This window comes from Heterodontus francisci, chromosome 34 (genome assembly GCF_036365525.1).
Source record: "Heterodontus francisci isolate sHetFra1 chromosome 34, sHetFra1.hap1, whole genome shotgun sequence".
NCBI classification, from domain to species: domain Eukaryota; kingdom Metazoa; phylum Chordata; class Chondrichthyes; order Heterodontiformes; family Heterodontidae; genus Heterodontus; species Heterodontus francisci.
Genome location: NC_090404.1, coordinates 29,407,599 through 29,426,917, shown reverse-complemented (window position 1 = coordinate 29,426,917; position 19,319 = coordinate 29,407,599). Strand labels below are relative to the sequence as shown.

General features: G+C 42.0%; 1 protein-coding gene and 1 pseudogene across 1 annotated transcript in view; both read right to left on the bottom strand.

Moving 5' to 3' along the window:
* The window catches only part of LOC137349258 (zinc finger protein 16-like), an 824,782-nt gene that overhangs the window by 418,221 nt on the left and 387,242 nt on the right, over positions 1-19,319 (bottom strand). The gene's annotated exons all lie outside the window — the stretch shown is intronic.
* LOC137349274 (G-protein coupled receptor 15-like) lies at positions 6,432-10,639 on the bottom strand (annotated as a pseudogene).

Genomic DNA, 19,319 nt, shown 5'->3' with positions numbered 1-19,319 from the left:
AGGCTGCGAAAGAAACATCAATGCCAATAAGAAAACTTGAACTTCGGAGAGAAAGTGAAAGAGGAGAAGGGGAATGTAGGTTAAAAGAGTTGGAACTAACAAAAAAGGGTAGTCTTGAATCCATGAAAGGTCTGGTCAGGAAGAATCAGAATTAATCCCAGGACCCAGCGAAAAGCTATTTAATTCAACTCTTCCTAAGTTTGAGGAAAGTGGCATAGAGGCGGTTTTTCATATCTTTGAAAATATATCCAAACAAATGAAATAGCCGAAGGAAAGCTGGTCATTGCTTATGCAAAACAGGTTGATGGGCAGAACTCATGACGTTTATGCCATGCTTCCAGAAGAGGCTGCGACAGAGTATGAGATAGCAATAAAAGGCTATTCTCGCTGCATGTGAGTTTGTACCTGAAGCTTACCATCAGATGTTTCAGAACTCAAGGAGATTGGCTGGGCAGACTTCTGTAGAATTTGAGAGGGTGAAGCAAATTTATTTTGACCGTTGGATACGGCCATTAAAGATGGAAACTGCATATGAGAACCTTGGAAATTTACTTCTCTTGAAAGAGTTTAAACATCACATCAAGTAGCCGGGGACAAGAAGGAACAGTTGGACATGCCCCAGGATCACCTCCTCAGGCCAGAAAGGAAGACGTTGAAGGTAGAAGTGAGGTCAGCAAACCGAAGCATTATCATTGGCACAAGGTGCATTATCATTGTTCTGAATGTTGGAAGTTGTGAGGTAAACCCATAGGACTTGTTGAGGTACACAAAGCTAAAGCAGAGAAAAAATCTGACTGAGAATACAGCAGACCAGCCTGTAGCTTTAAAAGCAGCCATAAAACCAGACACAAAAACTAAAGTGAGTGTAAAAGTTAAAAATATGATACCTGAAAGTGATAACGAATTTTTATCAAAGGGAAAAGTAACTGCATATCCTTTACATGAGGCAGGAAAACCTGTCAGTATACTCAGGGATACAAAAGCACTCAAACACTTTTGCTGGGGAAAGGTATAGCGTTTCCACCAGAGAGCACCCTAACGCTAAACTTTTAATCAATGGAATTGGCAGGGAGTAGATACCTGTACCTTTATATAAAGTGGCCTGGAGAGTGACCGAATATCTGGGATGGTAACTGCAGGAGTTGTCCATAGTTTGCCAGTAGAGGGAATTGATCTACTACAAGGAAATGATCTCGCTGGATCAAAAGTATCAGTTTCTCCTATTATTACAGAGAAACCAAATGAAGTTAAATAAACGGAACAATTACAGGAACAAGCTCCAGGAATATTTCCTGTGTGTATAGTAACCCAAGTAAAGGCTAAAAAGGATCCAATGTCAGAGGAAAACTTCAGTAAACAGATAGCCGAGTATCTGAAACCTTATTTGGAGATTTAGATAATCCAAATAAGATGCTTAATAGATCTTCTAAAATTGCAGCACAACAAGCTGATCCAGAGTTATACAGACTGGCACAGTCGGCTATGACAGATGCTGGGGTGACAGGAGTTCCAGAAGGCTATTGTATTGAAGACATGGTTTTGATGAGGAAATGGGGTCTGGCTGATAGACCTGTGGAAGAAGACTGGACAGTTGTTGAACAGATAGTGGTACCACCTACATATAGAACATTACAGCGCAGTACAGGCCCTTCGGCCCTCGATGTTGCGCCGACCTGTGAAACCAATTTAACCTTGTTAAGTTACATGAATATCGATTATACAATAAAAAATGTTAATTACCAGTGGAGTGAATGGGAACAAGAATGTGAAAGTATGTTTGGAATGAATTTGCAGTTTCTGTTTTGCATTGTAATGAAATGCATTTTAAGAATGGCATTTCATTTTGCCAAGGGCAGAGGTGTCATGGAAGTGTTATTTTTCCCTGTTTAAAAACTAAGGGGGTGTCTGTGCGCCTTTAAGACAGAAAGAATTTTTTAATATTTTCTGGAACAGTGTGTGCCAGCTACAAGCCTGTTCCTAAGCAACAGCAAGAAAGATGCGGTTACATGCCATATTGCATAAGTTTGTCTGTGTGTAAGACTGGCTAGAAGCAAAGCGTGCTCTCCCCTGAAGGAAGAATTTGTCTCTCTCAGCAGAAAATGTACATTGGCCTGCAGGCTGTGTTTCGCCTGGAAATGAATCTTTGCATTTTTGGAGGTAGCAAATTCCTTTTTACCTTGAGTCTCTGAGAAGTGTTTTATTATGGGCAGTAATAAAGTGTTTAATTTGGCCAATTTCCGGTAGGTGGTCAATTTTAGTAATATGCTGTGATCTTTGGATGACTGGGACGGAATTGACAGTGCATTACTCCCGCCTCGGTCGCAACATTATCTCAAACAAGAGGGAATCTACCAATCTCCCTTTGATATTCAATGGCATCACGATCGCTGAATCCCCCACTATCAATAGCCTGGGGGTTATCATTGACCAGAAACTGAACTGGAGTAGCCATATAAATAGGTTGCAAGAGCATGTCAGAGGGTAGGAAACCTGTGGCGAGTAACTCACTTCCTGATTTCCCAAAGCCTGCCCACCATCTACAAGGCACAAGTCAGAAGTGTGATTTAATACTCTCCATTTGCCTAGCCAGGATTTCCCTGCTGCCAGGGCTTTCTGTCGTGCTCCAGACACGGTGTCTGCTGTCATCAACTCAAAAACAATCTATTGCCACTAAATAAGCACCAATTCATGAACTGACATCAGACTCACAAATGGATAATTGGGTCGGAGTGTGACGGTGAGAATGAACAATTGTTGCCCTTGCTTCCAGAAGTCTTCGCCCTCTCTTTGTGGAAATCTCCGTCCTCCACTGCTCATTAGAAATTGAAACAAAGATGAAGAATTTTTCGAAGTTTTGGGAAGCATTCTAAGCTCAAATAATGAAGAAGAAGGAGAGAATTTTCTGTGTTTGTATGACATAGTCGCCATCGACCTTCTAGTGCAGGGATAATCAATGACAAAAGGCCCACCACCAAGCGTTTAATGACCCACCTACTCATCCTCAGTGGCAGCTCATAGGCATTGATTCTAACTGGTCTGTAAATACAAATATTTAAATTTGTTCTCCTTACAAAGTTTCTCCATCCTCAGGGTGTAGTGTTATATCTCCAAATATGTCGATTCTGCAATGCAGCAAGTCCGAAAGTGTTAATGTGTCAAGAATTGCTGGAGGGAAGGCCAGAATTGTCTCCTTCAGTGCAGATTGCCTGTAGCTCTTAATCAAAGAGGAAACTATAAGGCTGGTTGGAATATTTCAGCCCCAGTTCTTAAAACGAATAAATTTCCCTATCCTAACATAAGGTGCAAGCACCAGCACAGTGAACATTGATGCACTACTGCAGGTGTGGAGCAGAGGAAGACAGTGACTATACATTCTATAGCATGTTGGGTGTCGATTTATTGTCCAGAAACTCTAAGTAGCGCTTGGCTGATCAGAAGAAGGTGATGAGGCCTGACATCATCTGTGGAGAGAACAAATCCGTTAATGTGGGAGGCCTGGAATTTGCTGAAGAAGCAGCTGGCCCTAAACATGAACCCCTCTGTTCTCTCACTGAAATGTAAACCTCTGTGTTCTCTTCATGCAATATGAATTCTTCTATTCTCTCTCCTAATTCAGACCGACCTGCCGAATTTCCAGGATAATATGTTTTCAATTTTCAACTTTTGTTACATTTTATTCTGTCTTTTTTAATGTGACTGCTGTTGTGATAAATGTCTCCAGACGGTGGTGAAATCGTCGATTAGATTTAACGCAATATTGTGCAAAGTTGTAAGTGGAGTACAGAGAGACGAAGCTATGGCTCAGGACAGTTTTTCAACAAGCGTCCAGTGAATCGTTAATTCCGCCGTGTAAATAATGGGGAATCTAGAATGCAGCTATTTACACCCATTTGCATTAGTCTACAGTGTGTAAAGCGGGCAACTCATTCTGAAAACCCGACCACAAATGCCCAATATTTTGCTTGGCAGTACCGGGAGTTAAGCGATCTGCTCATTGAGATACCTGCTCCTGATGACGGGGGTCTTTGTGCTGTACTGGAGAAGGGCAGGGTCACAAGCAGCCACAGAGGAATAGGCTGTCATCTCTCACACAGGGACTACCATTTGAGAAGCAAAAAAAGAAAATGCTCTAAACACTGAGGTCAGACAGTGCCTGTGGAAAAAGAAACAAAGTTAATTTTGCAGCCCTGTGACCTTTCATCAGAACTGGTTTTACAACAATGACTGCACTTCAAAAAGTACTTCATTGGTTGCACAGTACATTGGGACGTCCTGAGGTCATAAAAGGCGGACATTAAAGCAAGATAATTTTTCTGATAAACATTCAAATTCAGTTCTACATTTATGGGCAGTAAATTGTGGTATTGGATGAAAAAGTATAAACATATGTGCTCATCCCAGAGGATCGAAGTCTGATTAAGACTATATGCTGATGGTTCTACCAATTATTTCATCCCGACGTTTTTTTTTTAGCAAATAGGGGTTCTGCCCTTGCTAATCTAAGCTCGTGTACAGCAGAATAACTTGATTTCACAAGTAGTACAGCACCGTTTTGCTTAATTTCAAATCAATATGGCTTAGGCATGTAAATTCAATTTACAGAAGGAAAGCATTGTGCCCATCAATATATGTGGCACCTAATTGATAAAGGAAATAGGAAGGAACTTTCATTTATATGGCACGGTACACTACCTTGTGAACTCCAAAAGCGAACAGTTGGATTATTTTTGGATTGATTGATCAAAGAATTAAACACTTTTCATAGTCTATCCTCATAACACTGTCTCAGTCCAAACTTTCTGGCCCATTCTTTCCCATAGCCCTGCATCAGTTCCAAAACTATTCCCACTGCACCGTTCTCTCTCCACAGCCACCTATCAATGTCAAACAAGTCACATTGGTACACTCGCTGCTCAGCACTGTATCAATCTCGAAACTAACCTGACCATCATGCTGTCTCCTCATAGCCCTGTAATCAATCCATAATTAACCTCATCTCCTTGCTTTCCCCCATAGCAATCCAAAGCTAATCCCATTGTCAGCCCTCTCCCCATGTTCTTTAATTTTCATTCCCAATCTAAACCCATTGCGCTGCTACCTCTCCATAACTCTGTACCAATCCTACTGTCCCACACTCTTTCCAAATAGCGGAATCATCCAAAAAGTATCCCCACCACTCTGTGTTTTCCCCATCCTGCTGTATCAGACCCAAACTGGTCTCTGTCAGAGGTACTGTGAATAAGCAATATAATTATATCGTATTTATGACAGCTTTAATAAACAGCTGCCAGTTAATACACAAAGGTAAATGAAGGACATTGTCACAGAGCAAGACATGTGACAGACTTTCATCAAGGATCCCGTTTGGAGCAGACAAAGTCTAGGCCAATCCAGTGCAAACTTCTTGTCACGTGACCGCGAAATTGATTCTGAACTATTAGTAAACTGTATTTTTTTTAAATCATTAGCACAGTAAGGCCATATTCTTGTGCATTCGCATATCTGTGTCACTGATGGAGGAAGTGCACCCGTCAGTAAATTGAGAAGTTTGTGTCTCTGGTACAGGAATACCACCTGTCAGTAAATTGGAATGTTTGTGTCTCTGGTACAGGAATGTCACCTGCTGGTTAACTGCGTCGTTGGTGTCTCTGGTAATAGGAAGTTCAACTTTTAGCAATTTAGGGTGCTCGTGTGTCTATGTGTTAAGGGCGGCACAGCGGCACAGTGGCTTGCACCACAGCCTCACAGCTCCAGTGACCCGGGTTCAATTCTGGGTACTGCCTGTGTGGAGTTTGCAAGTTCTCCCTGTATCTGTGTGGGTTTTCGCCGGGTACTCCAGTTCCCTCCCACCACCAAAAGACTTGATAGGTAAAATTAGCCATTATAAATTGCCCCTAGTATAGGTAGATGGTAGGGGAATATAGGGACAGGTGGGGATGTGGTAGGAATATGGGAGTAGTGTAGGATTAGTATAAATGGGTGGTTGATGGTAGGCACAGACTCGGTGGGCCGTAGGGCCTGTTTCCGTGCTGTATGTCTAAATAAAATAAAAAATATTACAGGAAGGTCATTTGTCACTACCTTGGGCTGTTTGTGCCTCTGGTAAAGGAAATTCACCTGTCAGTAAATTGGGATGTTTGCCTCGCTGGTTCAGGAAAGTCACTTTTCAGTTAATCGAGATGTGTCTGTCTGAAAATTGGCTTGTATGATCACCGTCCACATTCCACATCAGCACTTCACTCATTATACTGTCTAAAGCTTATATTTACACAATTTTTAAAATGATTTTGATACAGCTGACAAAACGGAAAGAATGTTTCCATTTCACCTTCATCCATAGCCATTGAACAATCAAGCTTTGTTTTGCAAATATAGAGTAGGCTACGTCTATTCATGTAAGGCTGAAATATTGCTGGAATTAATTATTTTCATTATTTAAACAATTTCCACATTAAAGTCACTGGATATTGCACCATAATATTTAAGTGCTCCCTGACTTTTTTCTGAGTCACTGCATAAGTAAACGTGTTGGTGCAGCAGCTCAAAAGCTGAAGCATATTTGCACTTTCCCGAAAAATAAATTTTGGATCAGTGAAATCTTTGATTTTAGAATCATTTGTTAATTGCACATATAAGAATTGTACAACATATGTCATCCAAAGCAGAATGAAACTGCCAGAAATGGCAAACAGTAATACAATGGACTTTCTCCAACTCTCCATCTCTCGATCATTCTGATTATCTCTGTTGTAGTGGGCCTGAAGTCTCTTGCGGGCTTTGCTGGCCGCTAGAATGTGTCTGACTGTCAGGGTATTAAGTAAAATGAGAAGAAAGAACGGGAGACAAGGGGTTAAAATGCGGTCAATCTAATCAAATGCTGCCCATACAAGTGAAGAGTAACGGATATCCTTCTGTCTGCAGAACCACGGGACATTGTCAATTATGTAAATGGATTCGAGCATAAAATACCAGGGGATATTGATTAAACACCCCAGTAAACAGACTGTTCCTATAACCATGGCTGCCGTTTTATCAGTACAATATTTTGCTTTCAGCCTATGGCAATAAATGGCTACAAATCGATCAAAGGTGAAAGCGACTGTTAACCAAACAGAACAGTCTCTGGATGCATAAATTAATGTAATGCTGAGACTACACAAGGGAGTAATGGACAGGAAGCTACCTGGAAAGTAAATGCCAGGGATCCGGTTTAATAGCACAGCAGTTGTAATGACTAGGAGATCCGTCACTGCCATCGACACTGGGTACCAAGTGATACATTTGGAGAGACCGCATCTTCCTTGAGACAGGATCGCAATCGCCACTAAATTAACTGTAAGAGAAAGGTAGCGAGAGAGAGACGAAATGCTAAACACTAGATTCGCAGCAGAGGTATTACATTGAGCTGAATGTATAAAGTTTCTGCAGACATTATCTCATTGCATGAAACAACAGGCTCGATGATCTCACTGGCCTCCTCCTGTTCCTTTGATCCGATAGCCCAGCTTTGATACTTGAAGCAATGGGAAATGGTATAAAGGCAGAACTGGGAGAAGCCAGAGACAAACTGATAGGCAAACAAAAGCCATTAAAATAAAAAGAATTGTCAAAGAGTTGATTGTGTGCTGATGAATTAAATAAATTAGTAAGAAAGCATGCAGATTTAATATAATAAATTAATGAAACAAAATCAACACTGCGAAATGTAATAAAAATCAAAACCAATTAAACTATCATATCACAAGCAAAAAAACAAAGATTGTGAAATCTTTTACCAATGTGACCCCCTGACAGGTATGTCAGTATATTAGAAATGCTTCACATTGGCAGACCCAGCAGCCAGTCTGTATGAGCTCAGCCACACGGACAGCTATGAGACGATTAGCCAGTTATCCTAGCAATGGCCGCCTTGGTTGATGAAAGTATCGTATCCAGAACACAAAGCGAACTGACGGTCCTTCTTCCATCATCCAATGCCATTCTAAAACTTCCTTCTCAATCATCCAACTGGGGAATCGTTTTAATGTGGCATGGGAGAACCACGGGCCCCACAATGCAGCACTCCCAGCATATTTCCTGGTCGACCTGGAAAACTGATTAAGATTTAAGAGTGGAGTTTAAAACTGTTAACTCATGGATAATAAGGCAAGGCTGTCATTAACTGAAGCAGTTACAAATTGGTATGCGGAATTAAATAAAATGGCATGTCAAAAACAATCCAAGATCTCTGGAGAAGCCTACAATGCATCCACAGTGAGGAATGTGGAATGCAAACATCTGCAATATATTGGATTTCGAGGAAAGGTGAGACCGCTGATGGGTGCAAAAGAATGCAATGCGAATCTAAAGAAGAAATCCAATGGCCATACTGGATGTTTGAGCTCACGCACTATGTTGGAGTAAGGAGCTAGACTTGGAAGCAGCAATGATGAGGACCAGCGGGAGGATCAGAAAGAGTGTTTGGGATTAGTGGAGAGAAACCAGAAACTGCTGATTTGGGAAGAGGTATGAAAGATAAACTGAACGGTTGGGAGGAGCAGTGAACGATAAACTGCACAGATGGGGTGGACAAGAATGTTTAATAATCTTATTCCTTAAAACTAAATCACAGTTTAGTATCTAATTAAATAAATTCATCAACTTATTCACCTGTCGACATCAATAGTGCAGCAATTCTGAAGTATATTGTTAATTTATGAATTATTCAATCAAAACAGCTAGAGATGAGGGGAATTATTTAATAAAGCCAGGAGCGATGTAAGTCTGGAATCCAGGTGCATCTCTTACCTTAATAAAAGCAAAATACTGCGGATGCTGGAAATCTGAAACAAAAACAAGAAATGCTGGAATCACTCAGCAGATCTGGCAGCAGCTGTGGAAAGAGAAGCAGAGTTAACGTTTCGGGTCAGTGACCCTTCTTCGGAACCCGTCATTCGTAGAGTCATGAGTATTACTTGCTGTCCCTTCATTTCCCTATCGTTCCTAAAGCCACGTCCATTAATTGATGTCCCTTTGTTATCATGTCATTCCCACAGCTAGTCTATAAAATGATGTCTCTTTGTTTCCATGTCATTCCTAAAGCCATGTCTGTTAGCTGCTATTCCTTCATTCTATGTTATTCCTACACTCATGTCCATTTAGTGTTGCCCCTTTGTTTCCATGTCATTCCTACAGCCATATTTATTAATTGCCATCACTTTGTTTCCATGTCATTCCCACAGCTAGTCTGTTAATCGATGCCCCTCTGTTTGCATGCCATTCCTACAGTCATGCATATTAACTGATGCCCTTTGTTTCCATGTCATTCCTACAGTCATGCCTCTTAATTGTTGTCCCTTAATGTTCTCATAGTGTGTTCAATTCTAGGATGGTCAAAAGACCACATCCACCATCCCCATCTTTGGTTCACATTACCTAGGTGCTCTTTAGTTTAATTGTGAAAATAGTTTTGAATAGATCAGCAGAGATTCCGGATTCTACGCAACAACACAACTGTTGGAATCCACTCTTTGTTTGGCACCAAATGTACGAAGTACAAACAAAGGAACAAGAGGAGACCATTAGACTCCTCCAGCCTGGTTTGTATTTCAATTCGATTATGGCTGATCTGTATCTTTACTCCATCTACATGTCTCGCTTCCTGAAACATTGATAGCCTCGCCTAACGAAAATCTATCAATCTGAGCTTTGCAGTTTTCAATTGAACTAGTCTGAAGAATTGTTTCAGAGAAACATAAAAAGTTACGGCACAGAAGGATGCCATTCGGCCCATCGTATCTGTGCCGGTCAAAATAGAGCTATCCAGCCCAAAACCATTTTGCAGATTTTGTTTCACGCCTTTTAGCTTATGGCCTATCAAGTGAATATTCAAGTACATTTTGAATGCGACAAGGATGTGTGCTCCTACCACCCTTAAGATAGTGAGTTCCATACTCCCACAACCACATGGATGAACAACGTTCTCCTCATCTCCTCTCTAATCCTTCTGTCAATTATTGTTAATCTGAATCCCCGAGTTATTGACCTCAATGCTAATGACCACTTTATCTAAGACCATCATTATTTTATACAATCAGTTTCATCTCCCCTCAGCGTGCTCTGTTCTGAACATTTCCAGAGAGAGTTGTAGATGTCTGCTACCGTTTGCGAGAAGGAATGCTTCTGGCCATTGTCCATGAAGGGCCTATCTCTAAATTTTGCTGCATCAGAAGAAATACCTTGTCTCTATCTACGCTATCAAATCTTTTCAATCATTTTAAACACCTGAATTAGATTGTCCTTTAATTTGCTAACATCAAGGGATAATAAGCCAAGTTTATACAGTACTTCCTCATAATTTAGCCATCGAAGGTCTGATACCCTTCTGGTGAATCTGCACTGCATGCCCTTCAAGGCCAACATTTGTCCTGCTGAGGCCCAGGGCCCAGAATTAAAAGCAGTATTCCAGATGGCATCGAAGCCGAGTCTCATACAAACGTAGTATGACTTCCAACCCTCGAGAGTACAGTTCCTCTTGAGATAAAGGCTAGCATTCAATGAGGTAATTAATAACTTGCTACAATACTTTACTTGGGACAGCGATAGCTGCAAGAGAAGTGTGGTGAATGGCATAAGCCGGGCCCCTGGGAGCTACGTGCATTGTCTGTGAGAAATAGCGAAGTCTGTTCAGGCTTCGACATATGAGCTGTTTGATTTTCAAAGAATCCCTATTATACCTGATGTTAACCCGCCAGAGACACAATTAAATGGCATCACCATTAATATTAGCTATAGTTTCGGTTACATCACCATGAATGTTAGTTCCAGTCACTGAACAAACCGATTCAATTACATCACCATTCATGTTAGTTACAGTTCTTGAACAAACAAGTTAATGCATTCGATTTTATCTTCATTTTTCATGCATTAGAAAGGACGAAAATTGATTTTAAGCAGTTTTAAAGGGAAACCTTGTGCCCTTCAGGAAACAAAAATTCCTATCTTTACCCAGTCATGTCTATATGTGACAATATTCCTAGAGTAACGTGGTTGACCCTTAACTGTCCACTGAAGTGACCGAGGAATCCAGACAGCTGTGTCAAACAGTGAAAAAGAAAATAAGGAATAAAACCGGATGAAACATTGAGCTGAAACTTAGGTGTCGAATGAGGACACAACAAGAACACAAATATGCAAGCTGACCCTGCAAATTCATCCTCACTGTCATCTATGTATCAATGCCAAGTTTGGGAAAGTTATTCCACAGACTGGTTTAGCAACAAACCAACATAATCATACTCTCAGAACCATGCTGATCAGCCATCATCTCTGGCTTCTCCCTCACAAACCCTGGGTATGTTCTATCCTACCAATAGGACAGATAGACCAGAGGTAGGGTACAGTGGTTTACAGGGGGTGGATAGTGAGGGAGCGGGATTAGCCCTGAATATCCTCAGTGCAGATGCTGTACTGTTTGACAGCTTATGACTTCATATCGAACATCGGCATGAAAGCCTCTTGCCAACAATTACTACCTAACTGCTTCTCTCAGCTCTCTCTCTCTCTCTCTCTCTCTCTCTCTCTCTCTTTGGGAGAGAGAGAAAGAGGACAGGGTGGGGACAGAGACAGATTGGGGACAGAGGGGAGGGGAACAACTCAGAGAGTGGGAACACAGGGAGAGACAGAGAAAGAGATCAAGATCACGCCTGACAAATTGATATTTGTCCTGAATACTCTACATTGCTGCATCAATTGTGTGGGTAAAGACTGATTCCTTATGCAAACAAAAACAATGCCAGGTTTGTCACAAATTCAGTTTTCAATATAGCGATGAGAAAGTAAGTCAATAAATTAGTCCTCCCATTTACAGCTTCTTCACAAAACTGCACATTTTCTGTTGCTTTTATTCGTAAGTTACATTTTTAATGCCTTTATCTTTCGAAATTTGCTCACTGGCCCCGCGGCCATACAAAAATCCTAATGCGGCCCACCACCCAAAACGTTTGGACAAATAGGCAGGGGCTGAGGACAAGGCGATAATACAAGAGCGGAACCCCAAAGTGCACAGAGAATTGAAAGATACATATAGCAGTCGAGTAGGAAATAACAAAGTATTAGGAGGGCTCAGAGTGAGAAAGCTAGACAGTACGAGGGAATGGAGTAGTTCCTTATTAGGCGGGAATGGACTGACAAGGAGTACAGGAATTAGAATTAGAATTAGAACATTACAGCGCAGTACAGGCCCTTCGGCCCTCGATGTTGCGCTGACCTGTGAAACCATCTGACCTACACTATTCCATTTTCATCCATATGTCTATCCAATGACCACTTAAATGCCCTTAAAGTTGGCGAGTCTACTACTGTTGCAGGCAGGGCGTTCCACGCCCCTACTACTCTCTGAGTAAAGAAACTACCTCTAACATCTGTCCTATATCTATCACCCCTCAACTTAAAGCTATGTCCCCTCGTGTTTGCCATCACCACCCGAGGAAAAAGACTCTCACTATCCACCCTATCTAACCCACTGATTATCTTATATGTCTCTATTAAGTCACCTCTCCTCCTCCTTCTCTCCAACGAAAACAACCTCAAGTCCCTCAGCCTTTCCTCGTAAGACCTTCCCTCCATACCAGGCAACATCCTAGTAATAAAAACAAGAAATGCTGGAACTACTCAGCAGGTCTGGCAGCATCTATGAAAAGAGAAGCAGAGTTAACGTTTCGGGTTAGTGACCCTTCTTCGGAACTGACAAATATTAGAAAAGTCACAGGTTATAAGTAGGTGAGGTGGGGGTGGGGCAAGAGATAACAAAGGAGGTCGAGATTGGACCAGGCCACATAGCTGACCAAAAGGTCACGGAGCAAAGGCAAACAATATGTTAATGGTGTGTTGAAAGACAAAGCATTAGTACAGATTAGGTACTAATACACTGAATATTGAACAGCAGCAAGTGCAAACCTGAAAAAAAACAGTGGGTAAGCAAACTGAACAAACTAAGATGAAATGAAATAAATGCAAAAAAAAATTGTAAAAAATGTAAAAAAGAATGTAAAAAAAAAGAAGAAAAAATAACTAAAAATGAAAGTAAAATGGGGGGCTGTCATGCTCTGAAATTATTGAACTCAATGTTCAGTCCGGCAGGCTGTAGTGTGCCTAATCGGTAGATGAGATGCTGTTCCTCGAGCTTGCGTTGATGTTCACTGGAACACTGCAGCAATCCCAGGACAGAGATGTGAGCATGAGAGCAGGGGGGAGTGTTGAAATGGCAAGCAACCGGAAGCTCAGGGTCCTGCTTGCGGACTGAGTGGAGATGTTCCGCAAAGCGGTCACCCAGTCTGCGCTTGGTCTCCCCTAGTAAACATCCTAGTAAATCTCCTCTGCACCCTTTCCAAAGCTTCCACATCCTTCCTATAATGCGATAACCAGAACTGCATGCAATACTCCAGGTGCGGTCTCACCAGAGTTTTGTACAGCTGCAGCATGACCTCGTGGCTCCGAAACTCGATCCCCCTACTAATAAAAGCTAACACACCATATGCCTTCTTAACAGCCCTACTAACCTGGGTAGCAACTTTCAGGGATTTATGTACCTGGACACCAAGATCTCTCTGTTCATCTACACTACCAAGAATCTTCCCATTAGCCCAGTACTCTGCATTCCTGTTACTCCTTCCAAAGTGAATCACCTCACACTTTTCTGCATTAAACTCCATTTGCCATCTCTCAGCCCAGCTCTGCAGCCTGTCTATGTCCCTCTGTACCCTACAACATCCTTCAGCACTATCCACAACTCCACCGACCTTAGTGTCATCCACACATTTACTAACCCACCCTTCTACACCCTCTTCCAGGTCATTTATAAAAATGACAAACAGCAGTGGCCCCAAAACAGATCCTTGCGGTACACCACTAGTAACTAAACTCCAGGATGAACATTTGCCATCAACCACCACCCTCTGTCTTCTTTCAGCTAGCCAATTTCTGATCCAAAGCTCTAAATCACCTTCAACCCCATACTTCCGTATTTTCTGCAATAGCCTACCGTGGGGAACCTTATCAAACGCCTTACTGAAATCCATATACACCACATCCACTGCTTTACTCTCATCCACCTGTTTGGTCACCTTCTCGAAAAACTCAATAAGGTTTGTGAGGCACGACCTACCCTTCACAAAACCGTGCTGACTATCACTAATGAACTTATTCTTTTCAAGATGATTATAAATCCTGTCTCTTATAACCTTTTCCAACATTTTACCCACAACTGAAATAACCCTCACAGGTCTATAATTACCAGGGCTGTCTCTACTCCCCTTCTTGAACAATGGGACAACATTTGCTATCCTCCAGTCTTCCGGCACTATTCCTGTCGACAATGACGACATAAAGATCAAGGACAAAGGCTCTGCAATCTCCTCCCTAGCTTCCCAGAGAATCCTAGGAGAAATCCCATCTGGCCCAGGGGACTTACCTATTTTCACACTTTCCAAAATTGCTAACACCTCCTCCTTGTGAACCTCAATCCCATCTAGCCTAGTAGTCTGAATCTCAGTATTCTCCTCAACAACATTTTCTTTCTCTACTGTAAATACTGACGAAAAATATTCATTTAACGCTTCCCCTATCTCGTCTGATTCCACACACAACTTCCCACTACTATCCTTGATTGGCCCTAATCTAACTCTAGTCATTCTTTTATTCCTGATATACCTATAGAAAGCCTTAGGGTTTTCCCTGATCCTATCCGCGAATGACTTCTCGTGTCCTCTCCTTGCTCTTCTTAGCTCTCCCTTTAGATCCTTCCTGGCTAGCTTGTAACTCTCAAGCGCCCTAACTGAGCCTTCACGTCTCATCCTAACATAAGCCTTCTTCTTCCTCTTGACAAGCGCTTCAACTTCTTTAGTAAACCACGGCTCCCTCGCTCGACAACTTCCTCCCTGCCTGGCAGGTACATACTTATCAAGGACACGCAGTAGCTGCTCCTTGAATAAGCTCCACATTTCGATTGTTCCCATCCCCTGCAGTTTCCTTCCCCATCCTACGCATCCTGAATCTTGCCTAATCGCATCATAATTTCCTTTCCCCCAGCTATAATTCTTGCCCTGCGGTATATACCTGTCCCTGCCCATCGCTAAGGTAAACCTAACCGAATTGTGATCACTATCACCAAAGTGCTCACCTACATCTAAATCTAACACCTGGCCGGGTTCATTACCCAGTACCAAATCCAATGTGGCATCGCCCCTGGTTGGCCTGTCTACATAAGGAAAATAGAGACAGGATTACAATGCATGTGTGAAAATGCACGAAGAGTGGTGAATAACGTTGGTGAAAGTCAAGCACTAATAGCAGTAAGGGGATATTATGTCACAGAAAATAACAGAAAAGTGGCTTAAAAATGGTGAGGACTGGGTGCTTAACATAAAAGAATATAAAATGTTTGGAAAAGATAGAGAATGAAAAAAGGGAGGTAGCGTGGCAGTTCTGATAAGTGAAGACATTGCAGTGCTGGAAAGGAAGGATGTCCTTGAAGGGGCAAGGGTAGATTCCATTTAGCTTAAATTTCAGATTTACAGTAGTATGATCACGCTTGTATGGGTATTCTATCGGCCGTCAAATACTTAGAAAGAATGATAGAAGAACTAAATCTGACGTGAAATCACAGAGATGTGCAAGAACTATAGAGTGGTGATACTGGTGGCAATTAATTCCCGAAATATCCATTGGGATAATTTTAGAGTAAAAGGTAAAGAGAGTGAAGAATTTCGAAAAATGTATTCAGGAGGACTACCTTGATCAGTATGTTCTTCGCCCAACTAGAAAAGAGGCATTGCTGGGTCTGGTGCTGGAAAATGAGGTGGGCCAAGTGGGCCTAGTGCTTGTGGAAGAGCACTTGGGGAAGAGTTTAATACTGTATCATAACTCCTCGACTCTTTTGAGTAATCTGTGACCATGGTCAATACTTACAATAATGTGAATGGGGAACTTCAGTGTCCCACGACATACCAAGCTGCCTGAGTCGTGAATGACAGAGCTGCCAGACTCAGCCTGTGGCAGGTGGTGAAAGAACCAACACGATAGAAAACCTACTTGATCTCTGCAATGTGCCCATCGGAGATTCATCTGTCCATACTGTATCCGTCGGAGTGACCACCACACAGTTTTTGTGGAGACCAATTCGCACATGAGTTACTCACCATCACCACGTGTGACACTAGCACATGCTTAGTGGGACAGAATCAGAACAGAGATAGCAGTTCAAAGCTGTGCATCCATGAGATGCCGTGGGTTGCCTGCAGCTGCAGAATTATTTCATCACAATCTGTGTCGTCATGGTCCAGCAGGTACCTCACTCCTTCATCGCCATAAATGCACGTAACTGACCCTGGTTCAATGAAGAGAGTAATATCGATGACATTACCATGCATACTTGAAAATTAAGCACTATACTTCTGAAGCTACAGCACGGGACTACTTGAATATGAACTGAACAGCATACAAACAGGAAGAGACCATTTAACCCATCCAGCCTGTGCAACCATTCAATTAGATAGTGGCTTATTTTTATATGAACGTAGTTGACCACAGATCACTTAATATCCTTGCATAACAAATATCTGTCGATCTTAGTTTTAACATTTTAAATTAACATAGCCTCAACAGATTTTTGAGGAAGATAATTCCAGATTTAGGGGAGAAGGTGGACTAGTGGTAATGTCACTGAACTAGTAATTCAGAGACACCTGCCAACTCCCTGGGGACATGGGTTCAAATCCCTCCATGGCAGCTGGTGGAATTTAAATGTAATTAATAAGTTTAATTAATTAAAATATCTGGAATTTTAAAAAGCACTAGTCTCAGCAATGGTGCCATGAAACTATCATTGTTTGTTGTAAAAACCCATCTGGTTCACTGATGTCCTTTAAGAAAGGAAATCTACTGTCCTTACCTGGTCTGGCCTACATGTGACTCCAGATCCACAGCAATGTGGTTGACTCTTAATTGCCCTCTGAAATGGCCTCGCAGGCCACTCAGTTGCCAAGGTCAACTCGGGATGGGCAACAAATGCTGGCCTTGCCCACATCCCATGAAAGAAAAAAATACTCCATGCGAGGTAGTACCTCCTGACATTACACGTGAATGGCCTTGCTTGATTTTAAGTTTATGCCCCCCTGTTCTTGTCTCCGATACCAGAGGGAATAGTTTCGATCTCTTTCTCTCTCTTTCGATCCTATCACTCTTTTAATCAGCTTGAATGTCTCAATTAGAACATCTTCACTCTCCTGGTCTTCTATTGGAATATAAATAGTACAAGGGTAGTAAGAAGTAGAATGTGGCCCATTAGGGACAAAAATAGCACCTAAGCATGGAAGAGGGCGGCATGGATGAGGCACTAAATTAATACTTTGCATCTGCCTTTACCAAGAAAGAAGATGTGCCAAAGTCATAGTGAAGAAGGAGCTAATTGAAACACTGGATGGGCTAATAATTGATAAAGTGGTTGTATTAGAAAGGTTGACTGTCCGTAAAGTGATAAGTCACCAGGATCAGATGGGACGCATCCAAGGATGCTGAAGGGAATAAGGATGGAAATTGCAGCGCTACTGGCCATAGTGTTCCAAACCTCCTCAGATATAGGGATGGTGCCAGAGGACTGGAGAGTTGTAAACGTTACACCCTTGTTCAAAATAGGGTGTAAGCATAAACCCAGAAACCACCAGGTCAGTTTAACCTCGGCAGTGTGAAAGCTTTAAGAGATGATCATCTGGGGCAAAATTAATAGTCACCTCGACAAGGGTGGGAAACCAGCACGGATTTTCTGAAGGCAAATGGATTGCAGGGTAATTATCTCAGCCCCAGAACACCGCTGCAAAAGTTGCTCAGGCCCAACTATCTTCCTCTGCTTCATAAATCACGTTTCCCATTAGAAATTAGAAGCGGGACTGGTTGCTAATGATTGCAGTGTTCAGCTTCATTCGTAATGTTGTAATTAGGAAATGCATATCAGCCAATATGTGCATAGATAGGTGCCAGATAATTTGTTTTCGTTAAGTTGCTCGAGAGATAACTACTACTAGGATACTGGGGAGTCTTTTCCAACAAAAGGTGATTTTGGCTATTTGACGTCGATTTGAGAGGGCAGCCAGGGTTTGGTTTCACACTGACCTGAAAGACAACACCTACAACAGTGCGACACTCCCTTGTTCTGCTCTGTGAGTGTCAGCCAAGTTCACGTTTCACAAAGGATGTAATGCCTTTATCTGTATTCTGGACCGCAAGCATGGAGTTTCCAACCAGGTTCTGGACTAATTAGGGAATCTTAAACAAGAATCAATGTCCAAATATAATTGACAGATTTGGGTGTCAGTTGAAATATTATAACATTGCTTTCAATCTAAGAAAATTGTCAAGTTAACACAGCTTGCTTTGCTGCAGCATTTTAGCTGTAAGTAAATGAGGAGAAACAGGATTTGAATCTTGCACTCAACAGTGAATTAAAGAAGCTCAAAGACGTAGAATGCTGAAGTCTCCAAAATTATGATAATACCCAGCTTAAGAGAAGGCCGTTACCTAGAAAAAAAGTGGTTATTTATTTAGAGATACAGCACTGAAACAGGCCCTCCGGCCCACCGAGTCTGTGACGGCCAACAACCACCCATTTATACTAATCCTACATTAATCCCATATTCCCTACCACATCCCCACCATTCTCCTACCATCTACCTACACTAGGGGCAATTTACCTATCAACCTGCAAGTCTTTGGCTGTAGGAGGAAACCGGAGCTCCCGGCAGAAACCCACGCGGTCACAGGGCGAACTTGCAAACTCCACACAGGCAGTACCCAGAACTGAACGTGGGTCATTGGAGCTGCGATGCTAACCACTGCATCACTGTGTGGCCCAAAAGAATGGAGTGATATTATTATTATTTATTAGGTGACCCAGATGCTAAACATGGGAAACTGCTCTTGTAGCATTTGAAGGCATCATGCAAGGTCTTAAGTCAGTTAATGTTCAGATAACACAGTCTGCACATTCCGATAGGAACAAACTAGTGTAGAACTGAGATAGAGGATGAAGCACCCCCACTACATGCCACCTCTCAAGTTATTTACAACAGAATCATGGGGATAGAAGTAACGAATCAGAGATTGGAACAGAGACGTTGATGTGCAGTCCAAGATAGCCAAATTCCATAATGGTAGAGCATTTTTCCTCGCAAAATTTGGAGTTCTCTGGACAGCCAGAAGTCCACTTGCCTTAATCCATAAAGGTCATGTCTGATCAAATTCGTGGAGAAAATAGGCTGTATTATTTGTTTGTGATTTCATGTAATAAT